At 37.4% G+C, this 21,019-nt stretch overlaps 2 long non-coding RNA genes across 4 annotated transcripts; one reads left to right on the top strand and one right to left on the bottom strand.

Moving 5' to 3' along the window:
* Positions 1 to 11,922: 11,922 nt before the first annotated feature.
* Positions 11,923 to 13,354, top strand: LOC309687900. Of its 3 annotated transcripts, none has more exons than XR_014270900.1 (4): positions 11,923 to 12,078; positions 12,241 to 12,417; positions 12,607 to 12,714; positions 12,833 to 13,354. It is a non-coding gene; the product is annotated as an uncharacterized lncRNA (long non-coding RNA). The 3 variants fall into 3 exon arrangements; XR_014270901.1 differs by having other exon boundaries at positions 12,607 to 13,040; positions 13,230 to 13,354; XR_014270902.1 differs by having other exon boundaries at positions 12,607 to 13,354.
* Positions 13,355 to 13,386: 32 nt separating this feature from the next.
* LOC309687897 lies at positions 13,387 to 16,646 on the bottom strand. The gene is made up of 3 exons (XR_014270899.1): positions 16,299 to 16,646; positions 15,779 to 15,847; positions 13,387 to 13,661 (listed from the first exon to the last, which is right to left on the bottom strand). It is a non-coding gene; the product is annotated as an uncharacterized lncRNA (long non-coding RNA).
* Positions 16,647 to 21,019: the final 4,373 nt, after the last annotated feature.

The following is a 21,019-nucleotide window of genomic DNA, read 5'->3' as shown; positions in this document are numbered from 1 at the left end:
TGATTGCATGGTCCACGGTTTGTGTTGTTTTTGAGATTTTTCATATTCAATGAAATTGAGTTTACATTTTTCTGTTATAGAAGTGTTTGACGTTTTGAATCATGTGTTTTGTTAAATATATTTTAGATTCTTGTTTTGATGTGATACAATACTAGTAGTGTTGAACCTCAGCTTTTCAGTTTCAAGAGAAAGATTTTAACGCATTTATGACTCATTTTAATAAATGTACTACAGAGAACATACAACAGATGTTTGAAGCAAAAATAAGAAACTGGTGTTTTAAAGTTTTTGGTGATCTTTGTTTTATGCACAATTAACAACACAAGACAACCAAAATTAATGAAAGAGAGGGACAACAGCAAGGTTACTAGTCAGGCAATATTTATTCATCGTTTACCATGCCTCGACAATAATAAACTTAGCAAAAGAAAAACGTGGGGGAGGAGGACTAGGCAGTTGAGCTGAATCAAAGAAATGATTAAAACAAAAAGAGACCTACAGCTTCCCAAAAGTCTAAATAAACAATATGCAAAACAAAAGGTCTGCCTAGCTGTTAAAAACATACAAAACCATAAGCTAGCTCTGCTGCATCTGTATGGGGTACCCCAATCTTACCTGTCCAGCCTTCCCCCACAAACCCAAACACAAAAGTTCAGAGAGAGTCAGGCTACGTCCACACTAATGTGTTTTCGTTTGAAAACGCATCGTTTTCTCTCCATTTTGGCCTCCGAAATCACCCAGCTGGCCAGGGAGCTGTTCTTTTGTAACAATAACTGGCGAGCGATTGGGCTACTGTGCCCAGATCAGCCAACAGACACTGGCCAGTTCAAAGTTAATTGGCACATAGGTGGAGGCCTGACATCTGAAAGACAAAAGCAACAGGAAAACGGTGCAACTTATCGTGGCATGTTTCATTTGTCACACAAATTTCTACACAGGCAGTTGCTTTATACTAAGGCTGAAAGCAGCACAATTTATATTTTTAACCTTTATTACCTATTTCATCGAGTTGCTAAGCAATGCTTTCCTTATTAGAAGTCTGCTCACACTAAGTGTAGTTTCATACAAAGGGCATAGTTTTGAATCCAATTTTTGTGTAATGAGGGAGTCACTGGTGGTAATGAGGGAAAAGCAAGCTCGTCTTTTCAGTTTTACCTACTCAGACGTGTCTGATGGATGTCAGTGTGATCTGCAAACTGGCAATGATTTAAACGGGATAGATCTGCTGAAGGCCCTGGCTTTACATTCATGCCTCTCAAACCTGCCTCATCACCAACTTCAGCTAAATGCCTGTTCACAAATCCTCATAACTGATTATGAAAGAGTATTTTTACACGACGGTGAGCAACTGCTCAAATTTGATTTGTCATCGGGATGAATATGGACTAATAAAAATATCAATAATATACAGTAACGTAATTTCCTGTTATTCCTGAGTCTATTTTTCCCCTTATTCTGGACTCCTGAGCAGCAAGACCTTCTTCTTCTTTCTTTTTTTTTTTTTTGTGCGTACATCCACTGTTGTTCATGTCGAAACAATCAGCATGGAGTGCACTAGCCTATCTGTCCATCCATCTATCATTTATTTATCCATCTGTCAAACCATTCTGAGTGAATGTGTGAGGCTGGAGAATTGTGGTGCTCACTGATATATATCAGCCCTTTCATTTCCATCAGAGTAAAGGTTAACAGCTCATCATTCTTCATCTACCTAAGGTGAAAGAGTGCTGGGACACAGAGTGATCGCTGGGTGCACTGATAGCACTAGACTGACAATACAAGTGGCCTCTACAGATTCAATATTATCTGAGGGAGAAAGAAAGCTGTTATCCTCTGACCTAAAGTAAACCATTACATACCAAAAACAAGGTTCAGGTTTTGTTGGAGGACTGTAGTGCATCAGTGGGCATTTTGTTTTTTATAAAAAGTAAATACATTTTTAAAAAGCATGTGTGTGACAGTTGGATCACGAGGCATTAAACTTCCAGTGTTTAGTGATAAGACAATCACAAATACCAGATTATTTGAGTAACTGCAAACACAAGAGTAAAAATATCTCACCACTGAAAGTGAGAACCTCACTAGTAATGCCATACAGTAAACTTAGCAGATATTTCTCTTGCTGTTTTTGACAACAGTGATATTGTTGTTCAGAGAGCTCCAGGACCTGCTCAGTGGCATTTTCATAAAGAACACAAGCAAATGCACTCGTATAGCCTGGAGGACATTCCCTTGTGAATAGAGGCACTGTCAAACCGAGAAAAAGTAAATAAAACTGACAGTTTAACTTTTTTTCTTCAGATTTGACAGTATACAGTAGTTAAAACCTTACACAGTATTAATTTTGCTTGAGGAAATTTACTAAAAAGAGTTGTAATACACATGAGTGTTCCTCAGTCACTGCCACCATGTAATTTCAGCCAGTAATGATTTCAGAAACATATCAAGCATCTTTAGGTTTTTTCTTTTTTTTTGGTTTTTTGAAAGTAATGTTATCAAAATAGATGAATGAGTGCATGACTAAATATTTGTATTATTTTTTAGTATTGTAGTATTGTGCCATTCATACAACTTTGTCAAGTTTCTAGTTTGGCCAAGTGCAGAAAATGTCTCATTCACTGTTTTTTCTAGATTATCTCTGAAAAATATTCCCGCTGCAAATACTTGACTAACGGTCCAAAATCTTAAATTTAGATTTTAAAAAAACAAAAAACCAAACAAATCAAACTAACATCATGTTAGTCAAAAAAAAGAAACCTGCTGAAGAATATGAATTATGTTAATTTATATCTGAATTATTGTATATCTATGACATCCATGTGGGGGTAGTTTGGGACGTGGGGTTAATGAGGAATATGGTAAATCAGTAGTGTTGAGCGTGGGGTAGGGACTAATAAGAATGTACATACTTTTCCTGCTCCATCTCAGACTTGATGATTAAGTAATTATTTCATGTCATTGAGATTTTTCTTTATTTTCTTAAAGCACATGTGTGTACTGCGTGTACATACATGTGTACATGCATATGTGTACATATGTGAATGTGTATATATTGATGTGTTTTTATATAAAAGGTTGAAATGAAAGGTTATCATCGATCTTCTAAATCTAGCTGTCCTTAGCATCTCGTTTTTATATACATGTATTTCATTTCTTCAGTTTTTTAAAACAAATGAACTTTAAAAAAAAGTTCATTTGTTTGCTTTTTATGTTTTTAAAGTCTTTCGTTGATATTTTTTGATAACCACCAAGCCTTTGCTAAAATCTAGTAAAGACAAAAGCCCAACAAACAGAACCATGTAAAGTGAATATAATTTAATCTTACGGTTAGTTCTGTTTTTTTGTTTTGTTTTGTGTTTTTTGTGCTCCACCTCTGGGTTCCATGTTCAGGCTGAGACCAATGTTTATCACTTCCTAATGACTGAAAGTGATAAGTGCATAGGTAAACCAATAGAAACTCTTCAAAAAACAAACAAACAAACAAAAAACACGTAAGAGCTTGTCCTGAGTTGCTTTACATAAACTGGTCATGCTGTCATTAGCTGGTGGAGGTTAAAAGAAAAGCATAGACTCAGACTGGCGACAGGTAATGACAGTCTATTGTTAGACTCTAATGAAGGAATGGGAGCAATTAGGGTTGACTCTGACAAAGGCATAGGGTTGAGTGACGCTAAGGGTGGAAGAATGTGAGGAGTGGTAGGCTGGAGAGGGAGAGAGGCTTTTGATTGAGTGGCAAGCAGGCAGGTGGCGGAGTGGAACAGGACAGGAAATGTACGTGGCAGGCTGGGTGAGTTGTGGCTGAGCGAAAGAGCTGGAGAAGGAGGTTGGAGTAGAGGAGAGCAAGGCAGACTGGCAAACCTTTGAATAGCGTGTCAGGACAGTTAATCGAACAGATAAAATGCACAAGGATTCAAAAATTAAGCAAAAGCTTAAGAGATTATTATTATAAGCAAGGAGACAGATGATCTTGTGGTGAGTACAAGGAAAACAAGTGTGTAGGTTGATCGGGAGGCTGGGAGGAGGTGCAGGGAAACAGGGAAGACTGCAAACAAACAAAGACATCAGGCACTTTACAGCTCAATGAAATTATACAACAGTCACCAATAGTCACATTCAAGGAATATTCTATGCAAATATAAGGACTATTTAAGATGAATGAAATGTGTTTTCATGACATGATTTATTTCCGCATTGACAATGACAGCCTGCGTGGCAGAGGAATCAGAATACTTTATTAATCTGCTGTTAGCCCCCCTCTATAAAAGACTTCCCTTAAACCATATCATGATTGAAATATAGTATGAGCAATAACATGAAACAATATTTTTTCATATTATCCCTTTTATATTACAGACATAATCGCCTTGATCCATGTCAAGCATAAAAATCAAATCCTCCCGGTCGGAGAGAGGTTGGTCCTCTCATTTTGACGGTCAGAGGCATGAAGGACATTACTGAGTTTGCAAAGATAAAAGTGGACTGATGTAATCTCGGAGAGATCAGGCTTGCTATGCTTGATATGAGGGGCTGGTTAAGTCTATATTGAATGAACTGCATGCTAAACAAGCTGGGCTGGACAAAAAGAGTCACATTGATATTTCTGGTTTAGTTATTTATTATGAAATGAAACTGCTCAGGAAAAGTTTAGCCAATAATATAAACCATCATGTTATGATATAATGACTTATATACAAATTAGTTGATTATAAGACTTTTTGTCCTTCAGCCATGTTATGCAATAATTTGTATTTTTTCCTTTGACTGTTGGACACTAAAGTATTGCTTTGTTATTTAATTAAAATGCATGCCTTCTAATTCTTTGTTGCTATTCTTTTCTGAAATGTTTAAATTGTGTTTACATTCAAGTGTCACAGAAAACATTTACTGAGATTGAACATATTATATTTTAGCAATGTTTTTGTCTAAACTGGTGTCTGAGACTTACCTTTCAGTATGTAGCTACATGTCTATCTCTGATAATGGCCTCTTCCTTTTTCAGTTTCTTCCCCTCTCCACCTCCTTTCCTTCCCTTCTGACGAACCCATTTTCGTGGTTAGCTTGTCTTTGATTTTCCGTTCATTTGCAACACTCAGAAAATGGTCAGCACACCTCAGCATAGTCTGTCTGTCTGTCTGTCTGTCTGTATTTAGCCTCTAGCCTCCTTCTCCATGGAGGGTACTGCCCCTTGTGGCTGTTCAACTTGTAGCCAAGCATCTCACTGATCACTGCTGCGTATTGCAGATCAGCTTGTTAGTGTCGGTAATCGTGGCTGTAGGTATCGTCCGTAGTGCTGCATCATCTTCTGAGGGTACTTCACGTAATCTTGGTAACCGGCTACGGGGGGGTCCAGGTTTCAAGAATGTTGGAACACTGAGCTACTAGTTGTTTCGCCGTCATTGTGGATGTTGGGTATCGAGGAATCCATAGGTCCCTCATCCTATTCATGTAGCCCCTTCCGCCAGGGTTACTTGCGTAGTAGCATTCCAACAATGCCCTGTTTTCGTCTCTTGCCCACCGATGCCTTCTTGTTCCACCCTTCTCGTCAAGGCGCCCTGGTTCCTCAACACCTGACACTGACCTTGTTGATCCGGGCGACGAGCCGGCATGCCTTCATATTTATCTGTCTCGCTCATGTCTGCGGTAGGCTCGCTTAGCATAGGGGGTCTAGCCTTAGGACCCTTACTGGATACAGACGCCCCATACTGCTCCAACGGCGTGTAGTCTAATATGAGGCTTTCTACAAAATGTCAAGCGCCATCTTAAAAAACCGAGTCGAACACATCAAGCGAACAGTAACTATTCAGCCACAGTATGCCTTTTTTTTGTCCTGTTTGTCATTATTTATGACATATTATATTTGGTCCAGTTGCAGTCCTTGCTCTTTCCCACATTATTTTTTCATGAGCTGTTTCTGGAGAAAATAAACAAACACAGAAGGCACAATAAAGTGCTGCATGAGTTGCTGTGAGTCACTAGAATTTGATTTGGGTCTGCGTGGCCCTAATGACGCAGAATGACGCACCACTGTCCAATGAACGAGTTTAAAGTCAGACTATATGACATCATCTTAGCACCTCTTTCATTTTTTAAAAGGCAGCATGAACACAAAGCATGCCAGTGGTAACAACAAATTCTAACTGGTTTAGACAAGAAAAGGATTGAAATATAACAACGTAAATGGTTCTTATGACTATGGTTGATTGCACTGTATACATGTGTCATAGGCAAACAAGATGGAAATTAAAATGACATGATTACAGCAACCATCATTACATTATACTTGATGCTTGATTTCTGACACACAGAAAAACTGGATCTAGCAGTTATTTGGAAAGTACCTCAAGCAGAGTTTAAATGAAGTACTCATTCATGTACACAACTAAAATCGCTTCCCTATGGTTGTAAAGCTGTAGCCTTCCATCAGTCATCTCCTAAATTAGAAAAAAGTGCAGTACATTTTTCATTCAGTACTCAAAGGGTTGGACATGAAATTTTGAATTATGGGCCCAAGAGGAGCTATTATCCAGTCCTGTAGCTTTAGTGCTGAAGAGCCTGTAGCAAAGTTATGGTAAAAGGCATCAAATGTACTTTATGGCTCTGTCCTACTCATGTCACAGCTTGCTCTGGCGCATGGCCCAAATGCCTCCGTCCACTGACCTTGGAGATGATGATGGCATTAAAACTGAAACATGCACACACTAACGGCTGCTCTCGGCCTCATACTCAAAGCCACAACACACACACGCACACACACTAGCTCTAGGACAGCAGCAAGGTGATACTTTGTCTGCCTTTATTTTACAGTCAGCTAAAACATGCTGCTATCTATTGCACGATTCAGCATTAAATTACAAATTCTGACAAGTTTGTCTGAGCAAGGAGAACAATATAGAAGGACAAGAAGGTAGTAATATCACATTTTATGACTTTTTTATTCTATAGACAACTTAAAATACAATGTTTTTTTCAGACACACTACGAGTGTGACTGAACTTTTGGCTTTGAAAGTAGGATGGAATCCATACTAGGGGCACATAGTCAAGATGGTTTCAAAGGGCATCTTTGGCTTTTACTTGAGGGTGATTACAAGCAGACAAGCTTGACAAGAAAAAGTATGAGGGGGGGGGGGCAGCCAGAGGAAATGAGGGCCATTAAAGACACTCAGTGTAATTCCCCAATGCAGTAAATGAAATGTAGGTCTTCAGCACTAAAGGGCTAGAGTGGAAAAGGGTGTGTGTGTGTGTGTGTGTGTGTGTGTGTGTGTGTGTGCCAGCCATACACAAAAACAAAAAAGATGCAATGACAATGTTTGAACAAGCCTTATGTTTCTCCCGTGTAGACGAAGGAAGACAAAAAGCATGCTCTTTGTACTTTCACATTTTCATCACTGCCTTAATGAAGTCCTGCTGTTACTGTTTAACTAGTTAGTGTATTTTTTCAATATTTATTATAATTAATAAACTTTAACCTCCTAAGACCCGAACTCTTTCATGGCATGCATTTTTAATTTGTCTTTGGGCTGATTGGGACCTGACGAATGTAAAAACCAAAAAATTGCGTGATTTTTTTTTTTGTTGATTTTTTTTTTTAACCTGATGTTTGTTTGTGACAAAAATGAGATCCACATATGGGGACATTCACTTTAAATTTCGATAGAACAGTGACAGTATAACATCCTCGTAAGTGGATATCAGGCCCTTGTAGAGCAAAATGTAGTATTTTGGTCGAGACAACCCAAAATGTGAAGTCCACATATGTGGATTCCAGGTCCTAGGAGGTTAAATATAAAACTAGAACTACTTAATAAAATAGTTCACCAACACTGTTGGTCTTGTAAATAAGGCAAGGCAAGTTTATTTATATAGCACAATTCAACAACAAGGTGATTCAAAGTGCTTTACAGAGACATTAAAGAACAAAAACAAATAAAAAGCAGGATTTAAAATTGATTAAAAACAGTAGATAAAATCAGAACAGTAGATAAAATCAGTAGTTAAAATGTAAGTTTTGAAATTGAAGCTTAAAAGTGTGGATTTGGTGTTTTATTCAAATACAGCTGAGAACAGGTGAGTCTTCAACCTGGATTTAAATAAACTGAGTGTTTCAGCTGATCTGAGGCTTTCTGGGAGTTTGTTCCAGATATATGGAGCATAAAAGCTGAATGCAGCTTCTCCGTGTCCATGTCTAAACCAAAACAAAGGATACAGCAGAAGTAGTTATAGTCTTTTTAAAAAACTTGTCATATTTCTTTTCTCTTAAACTCTATGTCAACATTACCTGCAATCCAACTCAACTGACAATAGTAAGGTTGGGTATTTGGATGTGCTTGTTAAGACCTTATAATGGAGCCTCAAGCCACTTGCATCATTCAGAGATGAGAGATCGGGTACAGAGGTCAGAGAATCCACTTTTTTCTAACATCATATGCCAAGATATATATGTTTTTCTCATTATTAATCATGCAAGCTGTTATCAGACTCCACATATATCCCACTGGAGCTTCAAAAGCTTTCCATGCTGTATTCAGTACAATTATTTTTTGAAACCTATATAGAGTTTTGGCATTTCACCCTTAAAGTCTAATCAAGTTAAAAAAAAAAAACTATGTCAACAGGCTAATAAACACTTCAAGTGATGACAGGTGAAATTCACATAAGGTAAATTTAATATTCACCGAACCCCCCCTGCCCTATGACAGGCCCCTCTGCAACCCTCAGCTGAATAAGTGCAATGGATGGATGGAGGGATGCATGAATGAGCAAGACAGAATAGCATTTCTCTTTTAAACTTACTAGTTCTTATAAAATTATTTTTGTTTAAGCAAGAGAAAACCAAAGCTAAGGGGGGGGGGGGGTAAAGTTACACAGAGTGCCTGATGGCAAGAGAGCGCAGGATGCTGAGTGCAGTTAAAGGTCAGTGAGGAGGAAGCTGCATGTAATGTTCCAGGTGGAGTCGCTAGGGGTCCTGCTTCCTGTGATAGCTGCCATATGTAACCTGCAGCTCTCTATTCCCAGCACACACCGATGTTGCCCGCTGGACACACAACCAAGAGCTTAGGAAATAGCACAATGACTCACAATCGTCCTCACAAAAAAAACAACAGAGCGCATGGGGGGAAAAAACATCCTTTTGAAAACAACATTTTTGTGTCTGTTTTCAATTTTGTTTATCTATTTTTGTATCCTCACACGACCACCATAAACAAATACTCTCTGATTCTGCTTCTGAAAGGTATATTTAAGGAAAGCTACATGTCAGTTTCAATTGTGAACCCCTGCACTTGTCTTCACTGGTGAGGATTTATCACGCTGTGACCCCCTTTAAAGATCCTCAATGGCTTCAATTATAGCAGAAACTCTACTACCAAGCCAAAAGAATCTCCTCAGATAGTTTTGTTTGGTTCTGGGTGAATGCTTTTCCATCTGTTCAGAAAAAGAAATTGCTGCATTAAATCCATACCCTGAAATGACATATTTAGCCTGAATTTTTCCTTTTTTTCCCATTAAAGATGTCTGCTACTGAGAAATGTCTTCTTATTGGTTTCAAAGGACAGTTTTGACAGCCTTCCAGTCTATTGTAGAATGCAACAGCGGCATCTTTCAAATGAAAAGAAAAGTGCTACTCTTTTATGTTCCAAGTAAATTGGCTTCCTCTGAAGCCAACCCACTCTCATCTATGGCACTGCTTGCCTTAAAGGTGACATAAAGGGAGAGGGATGAAAAAAATGGGTGGTATGATAAGAAAAGGTGAGAAGGAATGAAATTGCAGCAGGAAATATCAAAACTATTTCTGAAGTTAGAGGGAAGGGTTAACATCAGAGATTTGCTCAGGAACCTAATGGGTGTGCTGCATTATATCTTAACACATGACTGGGTGGATGCTTTCATCCAGAGTGCTTTACAAGTAGAACGAGTACTTACATTTTTACTGTGAGTGGCCCTTTGGAGTCTATGTGCCATCTGTCCACACTGAACTGCATCTGAATCCCTGATACAACTTTTTTTAATCTCTCTTTAGCGTCTAGGCTTTTTGATTTTTTGTACTTCATTTGTCATGTACACTCTAAAGAGACTCTTATGGAGTTGAATTCAAGAATAGCTATCTTAGCAACAGAGGTCTTGATGACTTGGCATGGATATGGTCGTGTACAAGCCTACATCAAGGGAAAAAAGGAGATAAAGCGTAAAAGTACTCACCCCGGGTAAAGAAAGGCAAGCTAACACCGTGAGCGTTTGTGACAGGTTCTAGTGTTGTGACTTTGAGTAGTTAGCAGCTCAACTTCTCATCCAGTCTTATTGATAGAATAATGTCTATAAGCTACTAAGTTACAGTGATTTTTATCCATGTGCTTGTGTAAAGGTGCAGAGTGAAGAATTTATAATTTATTTACAATAAGGCTCCCCTTATAGATGCTAATAAATAGTTTATAGCTATATTATTAATTAATTTGTAAATGCTTTATAAACCATTATTAATGGTTTATTATGCATTAGTTAAGGGTGAGAAAGAGGAAAAAAACTGACCGGTTTCTTGCCAAATAGTGAGCCAAATGTGTTCACCTATATATTTCATCTAGAGTTGCTATATTAAACATTTCAGACTAAGTTACTATCCTGTAAGCACAATCAGCATTTGTAAACATATTTTTTATCATATAAAATTGTACTTCAGAAATGCATTATAAATATCCACAACTATCAATCGGAGCTTTGTTGTAAAGTGTAAAGCATAAAACCATTTATTAATGAATAATAAATATTTATAAATGCCAAATGGGAGCCTTATTGTAAAGTGTAAAGCATAACACCATTTATTAATGACTACTAAACATTTATAAATGACAAAAGAGTTTTGTGGTAAAGTTTAAAACATGTCAACATTTATTAATCACTAATAAACATAAATGACAAAAGATAGCTTTGTGGTAAAGTTTAAAACATGTCAACATTTATTAATCACTAATAAACATTTATAATTGCCAAAAGTGAGTCTTAAATGTATAATGTCACCATTTATAACACTTAGACCTAAATTACAATCAGTGCTTGAAATAACATTTAACTACTGTCAAAAATGGCAATGTATTGTAAGAGTAACACATGTAACATTAAATGTGTTTTTTAAAACACCAAACAGTCACCCACTCCAAAAAAAGTTCATGCCAGACTGGTTCAAACTGGAAATATTTTTTGTATGTCCTTAAATAAGCGTCCCAGTGGTCCATCAGGGTGTCGCGCTCCAGTTCCTCCTTAAGAAAAGTCAGTTTCTCTGCTCCTTGTTAAGAAGGGCAGTTGCAGTAGGGGCAGGATTAGAAGAAGAATCTAAAGAACAAACAATTATTAAATTACAATACTAAAATAATTTATAATCTAAACTTGGGAAACTCAAATAAAATATTGATTAAAAACGGTTACAACTTGAATTTATAAAAAGCCACTTTGTAAAAATTATGTTATATACACATGTGGTGGTTCAGACATTTCTAAAACAAGGCAAATAATTCTGTGTACTGCCTTACCAGGGTGTTTAATATAAATTTAATGATGCACATAAACCAAACTAAAAATATACAACTAAGTGATATCAATCGTTTGGAATAACCAATAGTAATAGAGCTATTCACATGTTATGTGATGTTAGTTAGCCACTGTAGCTAGCAGCCAAATGGCTCGGTAGCTAGCTAGCTAGCATTATACTCACCTTCATGTCTAACTGCTGACGTCGTTGGCTTAGTGCAATCTAGATCATCCAGTCTCTGCTTTTTGTATCTCTTCGAATGTGTGCTAACTGTGTAAGTCGCAGACGCACACATATTTTTATCTTCTGCTCCATCCATGGCGCAGCAACTTGAACGAGCGCCTTCAGTGTGTCTGTTCGTGCCCCTTTGGCTTGACCTTCCAGAGCGCTCTGAGAGGAGGGGCTTTCCTTAATAAAGTTAACTGTGATTGGATGGTTGTATAAGCTCCTCTGCGTTTAAATTAAATTTGTTTTCCCTCCCTTTGGCAGCAGAACATATTTTTTTAGCATGAATCCAGCGGGTTAGATCTACATAACAAAGTCGGAGATACATTATAACAGGTGAGACAATCCTCTTTTTTGCGTGGGACTATTTTTGATTATAGGGCTTGTTTTATATAGCATGTGAAGTTCTTTAACTCTGAACCGATTTGCACTAGACTCAGAGTATTTTACGGTGTTTCGAGGTGATAATAAAATAAATTACTCATTTTTTTCCACCAGAATGTCTTTGGGAATGAGATTGCGCGCCAGAATAGAAGGAAAACAAACTAAATATAAGGCACTAAGGCTCATTAAATGGCTGCAGAAGAAACACCTGCTAAAAAAGAAGCTTAGATGTCCTGTTTGTCACCATAAGATGAAAATGATTTCCGTGGTGAAGAAAGACCAATATATGTGGTATGTATAATGCATGATAATGTAGTGCATGTAGTAAATATAACCAAATATTTCGGTTATCAATGCAAGAGGGAGCATTAACCTCTTTTCATTATTATTTTCTTCATACTTAATTTTGTGATTATCTTTTCAATTAATGCTCTTGTTTAAGGGTCCATTTCTTTACTTAACTCATTGATATGTTCTCAGGTGCTGCAAAAGAGCAAGTCATAGGAGAGTTTCCAGAACAATTAGAACTGGCTCCCTCTTTGAGAAATCAAAAACATCTCTTTTCAGTTGGATGAAGTTCATTTACAGGTATATGTAGATGTAGACATTAATAGCAATGCACCTTTCATAATTGAACACCAATACGAGACTTGTGAAATAAAATTAGGGCCTCAGTAAGTAATAATTGCCTCAATTTCTATCACAGATTTTCACAAGGGCTCAGGCTCAGACAAGTAGATATGATCGATGATGAAGTGGCTGGCAGCTCCAGAACACTAAGTAGCATGGCAAGACACATTCGACATGTTTGTATACGTGCAATTAAAAGACACAGAATAAACAATGGACACCGTCTTGGTGGTGACAGAGAATTTGTGGTTATAGATGAAAGCTGTCTCCGTCATCAGCGAAAGGTTGGTAAACTCTCAGACAGGTTTGTTAGAATCAATGCAGATCTGACTGTGTCCTCTAAACATGGAAACCTTTACCATAAGTAAAAAAAATTAGTAGAAGCAACCATCTTTTTGAATGTTTCTTTGTAGATATTTAATTTTATTCTTTTTCATTTTAATTCTGTTTAATTTTATTCTTTTTGTTTTCAGTATGCACGTGGACGCTTTGGAAATGCATGGAAAAGGAAGAAATGGGTATTTGGAATGATGGGAATTAAAGACAAAAGGCGAAGGCTCGTGTTAAAACTTGTTGAAAAACGATCAAGGCGCCACCTTGTTCCTCACCTTGATCAGACAGCATGTTAAGTTGGGTAGTGCCATTATCAGTGATGAGTGGAGAGCCTAGAAAAATGTTTTGACAAACATAGGGTACAGACATTACACTGTAAATCACAGCAGGTGGTTTGTAGATCCTCAATCTGGCAGTCATACACAGCATATCGAAAGGGCTTGGATGACCATCAAAGGACATGTCCGTAGACTAAGAGGAAATCGCACTGAGAAGTTGCTGGAGGAACACCTGATGGTTCTTGAGTGGTCATCTTGGCTTGGTTCGCGACACCCTGATGGACCACTGGGACGCTTATTTAAGGACATACAAAAAATATTTCCAGTTTGAACCAGTCTGGCATGAACTTTTTTTGGAGTGGGTGACTGTTTGGTGTTTTAAAAAACACATTTAATGTTACATGTGTTACTCTTACAATACATTGCCATTTTTGACAGTAGTTAAATGTTATTTCAAGCACTGATTGTAATTTAGGTCTAAGTGTTATAAATGGTGACATTATACATTTAAGACTCACTTTTGGCAATTATAAATGTTTATTAGTGATTAATAAATGTTGACATGTTTTAAACTTTACCACAAAGCTATCTTTTGTCATTTATGTTTATTAGTGATTAATAAATGTTGACATGTTTTAAACTTTACCACAAAACTCTCTTTTGTCATTTATAAATGTTTAGTAGTCATTAATAAATGGTGTTATGCTTTACACTTTACAATAAGGCTCCCATTTGGCATTTATAAATATTTATTATTCATTAATAAATGGTTTTATGCTTTACACTTTACAACAAAGCTCCGATTGATAGTTGTGGATATTTATAATGCATTTCTGAAGTACAATTTTATATGATAAAAAATATGTTTACAAATGCTGATTGTGCTTACAGGATAGTAACTTAGTCTGAAATGTTTAATATAGCAACTCTAGATGAAATATATAGGTGAACACATTTGGCTCACTATTTGGCAAGAAACCGGTCAGTTTTTTTCCTCTTTCTCACCCTTAACTAATGCATAATAAACCATTAATAATGGTTTATAAAGCATTTACAAATTAATTAATAATATAGCTATAAACTATTTATTAGCATCTATAAGGGGAGCCTTATTGTAAAGTGGTACCAATTCTTCTTTCTGTATTAAACCATGTCAGTGATGCTTCATACCAGGGGTGAACACCAAACTCAAACACACATCGGTATCAAAGGCATACTCCCACGCTGGTTGTAGTGTAGCGCTCTCACTATAGTCTATAAGGTTGGAAATGTGTTCTCCATCTGACGTGTGAGGCTGCCTTGAAAGGAGCCCTCAGATAGACAGTAGAGAAAAAGTTTCTCCCGGAGGAAGTTAACAGGATTACGCTGAATTATTTACAGAATGCAAGTGTGAAAGAAAAGCGTGAGTGCAGAATGTGTTTTTTAGGAAATGCTTTTTCAGGATGGATTTTGAGTTAATTATATGATATTGAACAAATTTGAAATATTTACTGAAATTCAAGTTACAGTACAAACCAATACTGGTTTTGAATTTCTTTTCTTGAATTTTTTTGTTACAATCAGCATCATCACCGACCGAGTGACAGGAGAACGGCGGCTAAGCTGTCATCCCTGTTGGACAACATCTCCCACCCCATGCAGCAGACTGTGACAGCACTGAGCAGCTCCTTCAGTGGGAGACTGCGGCACCCACGGTGTGGGACGGAGAGATTTCGCAGGTCTTTCCTCCCCACTGCTGTCAGACTCCATAATAAAGACTTTAACTGATCAAGCACACACATCCATACATATGCAATAATACTAAGTGCAATAATCCTTTCTGTCATCGTTGTATTTTTACTCAGTTGTATATAGTATTTGTATTTGTATTCTATTTTTATCTTATTGTATATTTATTTTATTGTATTCTACTGTATATAGTATTTTATTCTATTCTGTACAGCTGTGTACTGTATTTATTCTTATTGTATTCTAATTTTTGCCTCATAACTTTTGCACTGTCCACTTCCTGCTGTGACAAAACAAATTTCCCACGTGTGGGACTAATAAAGGTTATCTTATCTTATCTTATCTTATCTTCTACTTGAAATTTCCTTTGAAACAGTTGTCCAACTCTAATTTCCATACAGATAATAAGTGAGTGTAAAGGTCAAATAATGACAAAAAGTGGGAAAATGTAAGACTCGGAGGTCCTAATTTCCAATTGTGCAGCCTTGACCTTGCTTCTGTAATATTATTATCAATGTTCCTGTACAGTCAGAGATATTAAAAATTAAAGCTATTAGTATGAACCGTAATAAGAAATCCGCTCCCAGTATGTACTTTCATATCACCTACTTTCTAATTTCATTTCTTTGCAAGGGAAAATGTGTTAATATAATGTGAAACATTTGCCCTGATGTTGCCATCACCTGGAGTCTCCCTTTCATTTGATGTTGTTGTTGAGACTGTAGTAGTCAGCTCGAGCGGCTTGTAGTGACCTATACAGAAAGGCAAACCGAGACATTTCATTTAAATACGTTAATAACAAATTAAAAGACTTGAACCGTGTGTGACATGATTAACTGTCAATATTTATTAGGGGGAATAAAAATTCTTTTTTGAACAGTTGGTTACATTTATTACATTGAGTCATCCAAGTGATTTCTCATCGACGGTAATCTGAAAGCGCTGCTGAGCCTGCAGCTTGGCAACTTGCCTGTTTTATTAGACAGGACATGGTCAGAGCTGAGGTTCACTTTCAATCACCGTCAGAGCTTTCCTTGCTGATGTACTGTACTAAAAGTGTTGTTAACAACTTTTACACACTCCAGCTTATCTACATCACACATGTTGGCCAAGGTGGTTAGAAAGAGGAAACTCATCTGTTTCAGTGAAAAATCACTGAAGGTCATTTACTTGCTAATTGCTAATGTTACCTGCAGACCATACCTGAGCATTGAAAGTGAGTGTAAGGCAGGTTGGCTCACACGCTGGTGTCCCACCAGCTCACCATCAAAGACCAGAGGTTTATACACAATTGCCATGCGCAGCTTGTCACTGTTAATGGAATAGGGGCACGCTCGTAAAATGGAGACAACTACAGTTTCCTATGCATACAAAACAAGCTGTGCTTTCAGCAACAATAATGCACATTTTTGTCTTTGTTCACTTTGTTGTGTGGCATTTTGTATCTGAAGCTTTGTGCTTTCTTAGCTTTGACGTTTAACTTTTTTGGACGCTTACTTTCACTATTTTGCTGTTTGTATTTGTGCTATTATTTATTCATCGCTGACTGTGCTGCTGTCCATCTTTAAATCGCAGAAGCGATATGTTCCTGGTTATAAAAGGTTCAGGTGGAAAGCTTGCTGTGTTCCAAGCGGAAATCTTCTATTCTTTCATAACATAATGAAAAGATTACACAGTTACCATTCTGCACCTGTAGAGGCCAAAGATACCAGAACAAGAATTTTGAAAAAAAATAAAGTGTAAAAGTTTTTATTTCACATTGAATTTAAAGTTTCTAGTTACCACAAACCACCATCCTCCTCAGATGTTGGTGCAACATTTAAAACCTATGTAAAAAAAAAAGGGTCAAACATTCACCTTTTTGGATGATCCAGGTTCCTTTGTAGGTAGATAGTTGTCCATGTGGTCCCTGTGTTCATAAAGGTCATTTGCATGCCTACATATCCTAAGACATCCTAACACCACCTCTAATTTTTCTCTTCCCTTCCTTCGTGATGATTACACAATGCAGATTGGCCATGCTCTGCTGGGCAGAGCAGGTATTGAAGGTAATATTAAGAAAGAATACTCACTTCCTCTTTGTTGTCACAGAGTATCTGACTGTGCGTATGTGCTTGTCCTGAGCCCCAGCATGAGGACAAGGACACAGATAGATAATGTCTACTATTTCACTGTTAAATAAAACGTGCTTGAGGGCTACTGAATAAGGTTTGGCTGCAGTGTTTCTGTGATGCCTATATCAGTTAACTTACAACAGCACTTACCAGGGGTTTGGGAAAAAAATTGCACAGTCCTTGCAGTGGATGATCTCACCAAACCCAAGCCGGTATCGTGGGATTCATGGGGTCAATGCCCGTCATCAGCCTGAAACTGGGGTCAAAATCTTAAGCCAGGAGAGAAACATGGATAAGAATAAATACTGAGTAACTCAGCAGCTGCTGGAAAAGCAGTGGCATGCAATGCACACACATTAAGAAAATTTGCTCCTGTGTTCCTCAGCTGACATTCAGTCACAGCTAGCCTTCACTCTGGCATCATTTGAGCTCATGCTTGATGTTTCATGTTCAATTTTCCATTGTGTCCTTCCTCCATGAACACAAAGCAGCTAGACTTCTGTCAACAATGGTGGCACACAAGCAGTTTTATAAATAACTGAGAATATCAGCTACCCATGAATAAATCATCTAAAGAAACATGAATATTTAAACTATTTTTATTTAGTCTTGTCTTTTTTTCTGATTTTTCCCTCTCTCCCGCTCTCTTTCTGTCTTGAACCCCTTATTTTCTGTCAGGGAAGACAAAATGCATACATACTTTTTTTCTGCTTCCTCTTCAGTGTTTCAATGTTGACCTGCAAGATCATAAAAAACTCACAAAAAGCAGAGGGTATATTGACAGGTACTGATTTGGACCATACTTGGGAACACACAGAGAAGTGAAATGGAATTTACTGCCCTTTCCCACGAATCTCCTCTGCACCTGCAGCTGAAAGCAGCAGAAAAAGGATACCACTGTGTGCATGTGGCTATATGCATTACAGTGCATGCCAAGTCTCCTTCCCATGAGTGACAAAAACTTGAGTGAGACAAAACTGAAATGAAAGCATAACAAAACACTGATCCAATCTATGCTCAAGAGGACTGGAATTAAGTTTTTTTAGGAGCTGAGAGAGGACAGGGAGGGAGAAATTTTGTTCGATTATGCAGTAGAGTAGTAGAGTGATGAAAAAAGTTATCAGGGACATTATGCTGCTCAACTAAACTCCCAAAAGATGAAGACTGGCGATACTGCGGTTGATCTCCTGTTGATGACCCCTACATCCGTCTTTAGCCCAGTGACAGAGGGAGAGGAGGCATCTGATAATGAAAACATTGCTCGGTTGCCAGAGCGATGAATTGCTTCTTCTGGTGAGGCGGAGGAGTAGAAGATGGATCACATGGGAGAGAGAGAAGTTATGCAGCAATTAAACAGCAAAGGCAACACACAGTCTTAACATCCAGTCCAATTATAACTATGGAACACCAGGATGTACTGTTTTCCATGAAATCTGAATCTCTGTGTCAGTGTGGGGTGTTCAAAGATTTGACTTATTGCAATTTTATCTGTATTAGTTGACACTATATCTTACTGCTAAAGATGCAACACTTAGCCTATTCACTTTATTAATGTTTTCCTGTTGTCAGTCTTCAGGGTTTGAGTTTGTTTTGCAGCCACCTTTCATATTTTACAATCAGCCTCATCAGCACAAGGGCGTAGTACAAGTGGCAGGCTGTGCGATCAACAGAATTATGCAGCAAAAGTAAGGTAACTGTAACAAAAAGAAAACATGGTGCATTTACTGCGATTTAATCTAACAGATTATTTATAGTTCAAGCAAGATGAGCCATATCCAAGTAAAAATAAACACAAATTAATGGTTACCTTGATGTTAAGAAAATATGGAGAGAAATTTGAGGACTCACAAGCACGACAAATTTGCCTCAAAAGAAAACTTGTAGGGTGGAAATGGAACTGGTGTGAATGACCTGAATGACCAGAGGCCACAAGCATAGAACTCTGTAGCTGAAACTGTGTCTCAAATGCACAAAGGCAATGGATTTGCTTCCTGAGTGTTTTTGTCAGATTCGTTAAGCTGCGTGTGTTCCTCATTCTCTTTTATAAGTCCTACTCATTGTAAAAATGTGTGCACGTGCTTGAGCATGAATTCGACTTCTATCTTTAATCATAGATGTACATCAGCATTCGATTAATTCATCATTTCTATCTAAAAAGTACCTAAAAACGTCATTTATTGGTCTCGTTTCTGGAGCTACAAATAGAGGAATGGGTGTGAATCTGGATATGGTTACATTTTAGTGTAAAAGACCAAGTTCTCAACCTGGTTAATGGACAAATACAGTTTCTAATCCACAAGATAAGAGCAGCACACATTCAGCTCTGCTGTGCTTTGTGTGGTCATGTTTGAGTCAGTGTTTCTGTTTGTCTGTTAATGTTTTATACCAGGAATTAAAGAAAAGCACGCACTAACCCAGGAAAGCATTAAGCTCAGATAAAAGGAAATCTCAAAAGTCACTTTCTAGCTTCACCTGCACTATGAACTCAAGTTGGTGCACAAACTTCAAAAGCGATGATCTGACAGCTTGAGCCTTATCTGCCTGAGCTGTGTTTTCTGCTCGCACAGTTTTGTGTTGTTCCTTTTTCATCTGTTTTGCTTCATTTGCTTTGCCATGACAATCATACTGGAATCCAGGGTCATATTGTTTTGCATGTGCATGTTCATAAATTAAATGTTGGTTGAAAACAAATAAAGTTCTTATTTAAAGTCAGAACTAATCTGATTAGAAACGTAGCCAACTTTGCTTCAAGATGCAGAAAAAGTTTTTCAGTATACAGCTTTTTTTTATTATTTGCGTTATTACATGACTTAAATTATTATCCCATTTTTCTACTGTCTAAACAAAAGCCAGTGAAACTAATATACTGGACTTGATCCTTTACTAATAGAGGAAAACAATCCACTGTTGCATGTCTGCTACTGTTTTGTGTTTACTCACTAAGCCGATAAGTGTTTCTGTTGGCTGTTTTGTTGTTTGTTGTCTCTCTGTGCTCATTGTATCTCTCCACAATTTGAAGGTATAATCAGAATCAAGTGTTTTCTATCAAACAGATGAAAATTGTGGCCGAGGAGGGAACCTTGTTTTTATTGAGCAAACAGGCTCTGGTAACTTTGACCTTCATAACCAATGACTGGAAAGCATTTGGACCAATGAGAGCTTTGCTACTGAAACGACCGGAAACATTTAGTAGCAGTTATTACTGCTCATTGAATCATTTCTTCTCAAAATATAAATATCCAAGTAAACCTGGGTTTTATTTATCTTTTGGATTTGATGAAAAAATTGAGAAAAGAAGAAAAAATGTTTAAAAAACTTGCTCTAAATGCAGTGTTTTATTTGCACAGTCATCAGTAATGCTCCAAGAACTCTAAGAACAGAAAGTCACAATCCATAAAACATAGTAAAGTTCCCACTTGTCCCACTCAGTCATCTGTTTTTCATATTCGTAACTTTCATGCTATGAAAATTTACAGTTCATATACTACCGATCAAACACATGGACACACTATCAATGGATGACGGTGGTGTGTGGGTCAAAAATTGGCACCTTTTAAATGGCCTTAGTTTTTCCAGAGTTTTCCTGAGCTACATGAAATGTTTAGGGCTGAAGGACAAGTTTTTATTTGTCTGACACAGAAGGCAAAAAGATAAACCTGGTGTAAGCAAAGAGGAGACCTTAATTATGCGATAACACATTTGGTAATGTGACCCTTGAAAGTTTAACCAAAATGTCCTTTTTAATTGGATCTGTTTTTATCAGAAAACACTTCAAACAATCAGAGTACCAACTGTTATTTCTATCACTCT

This window comes from Aulonocara stuartgranti (assembly GCF_965226115.1).
Source record: "Aulonocara stuartgranti genome assembly, chromosome: 2".
NCBI classification, from domain to species: Eukaryota; Metazoa; Chordata; class Actinopteri; order Cichliformes; family Cichlidae; genus Aulonocara; species Aulonocara stuartgranti.
This window is presented reverse-complemented; position numbering and strand designations above follow the sequence as displayed.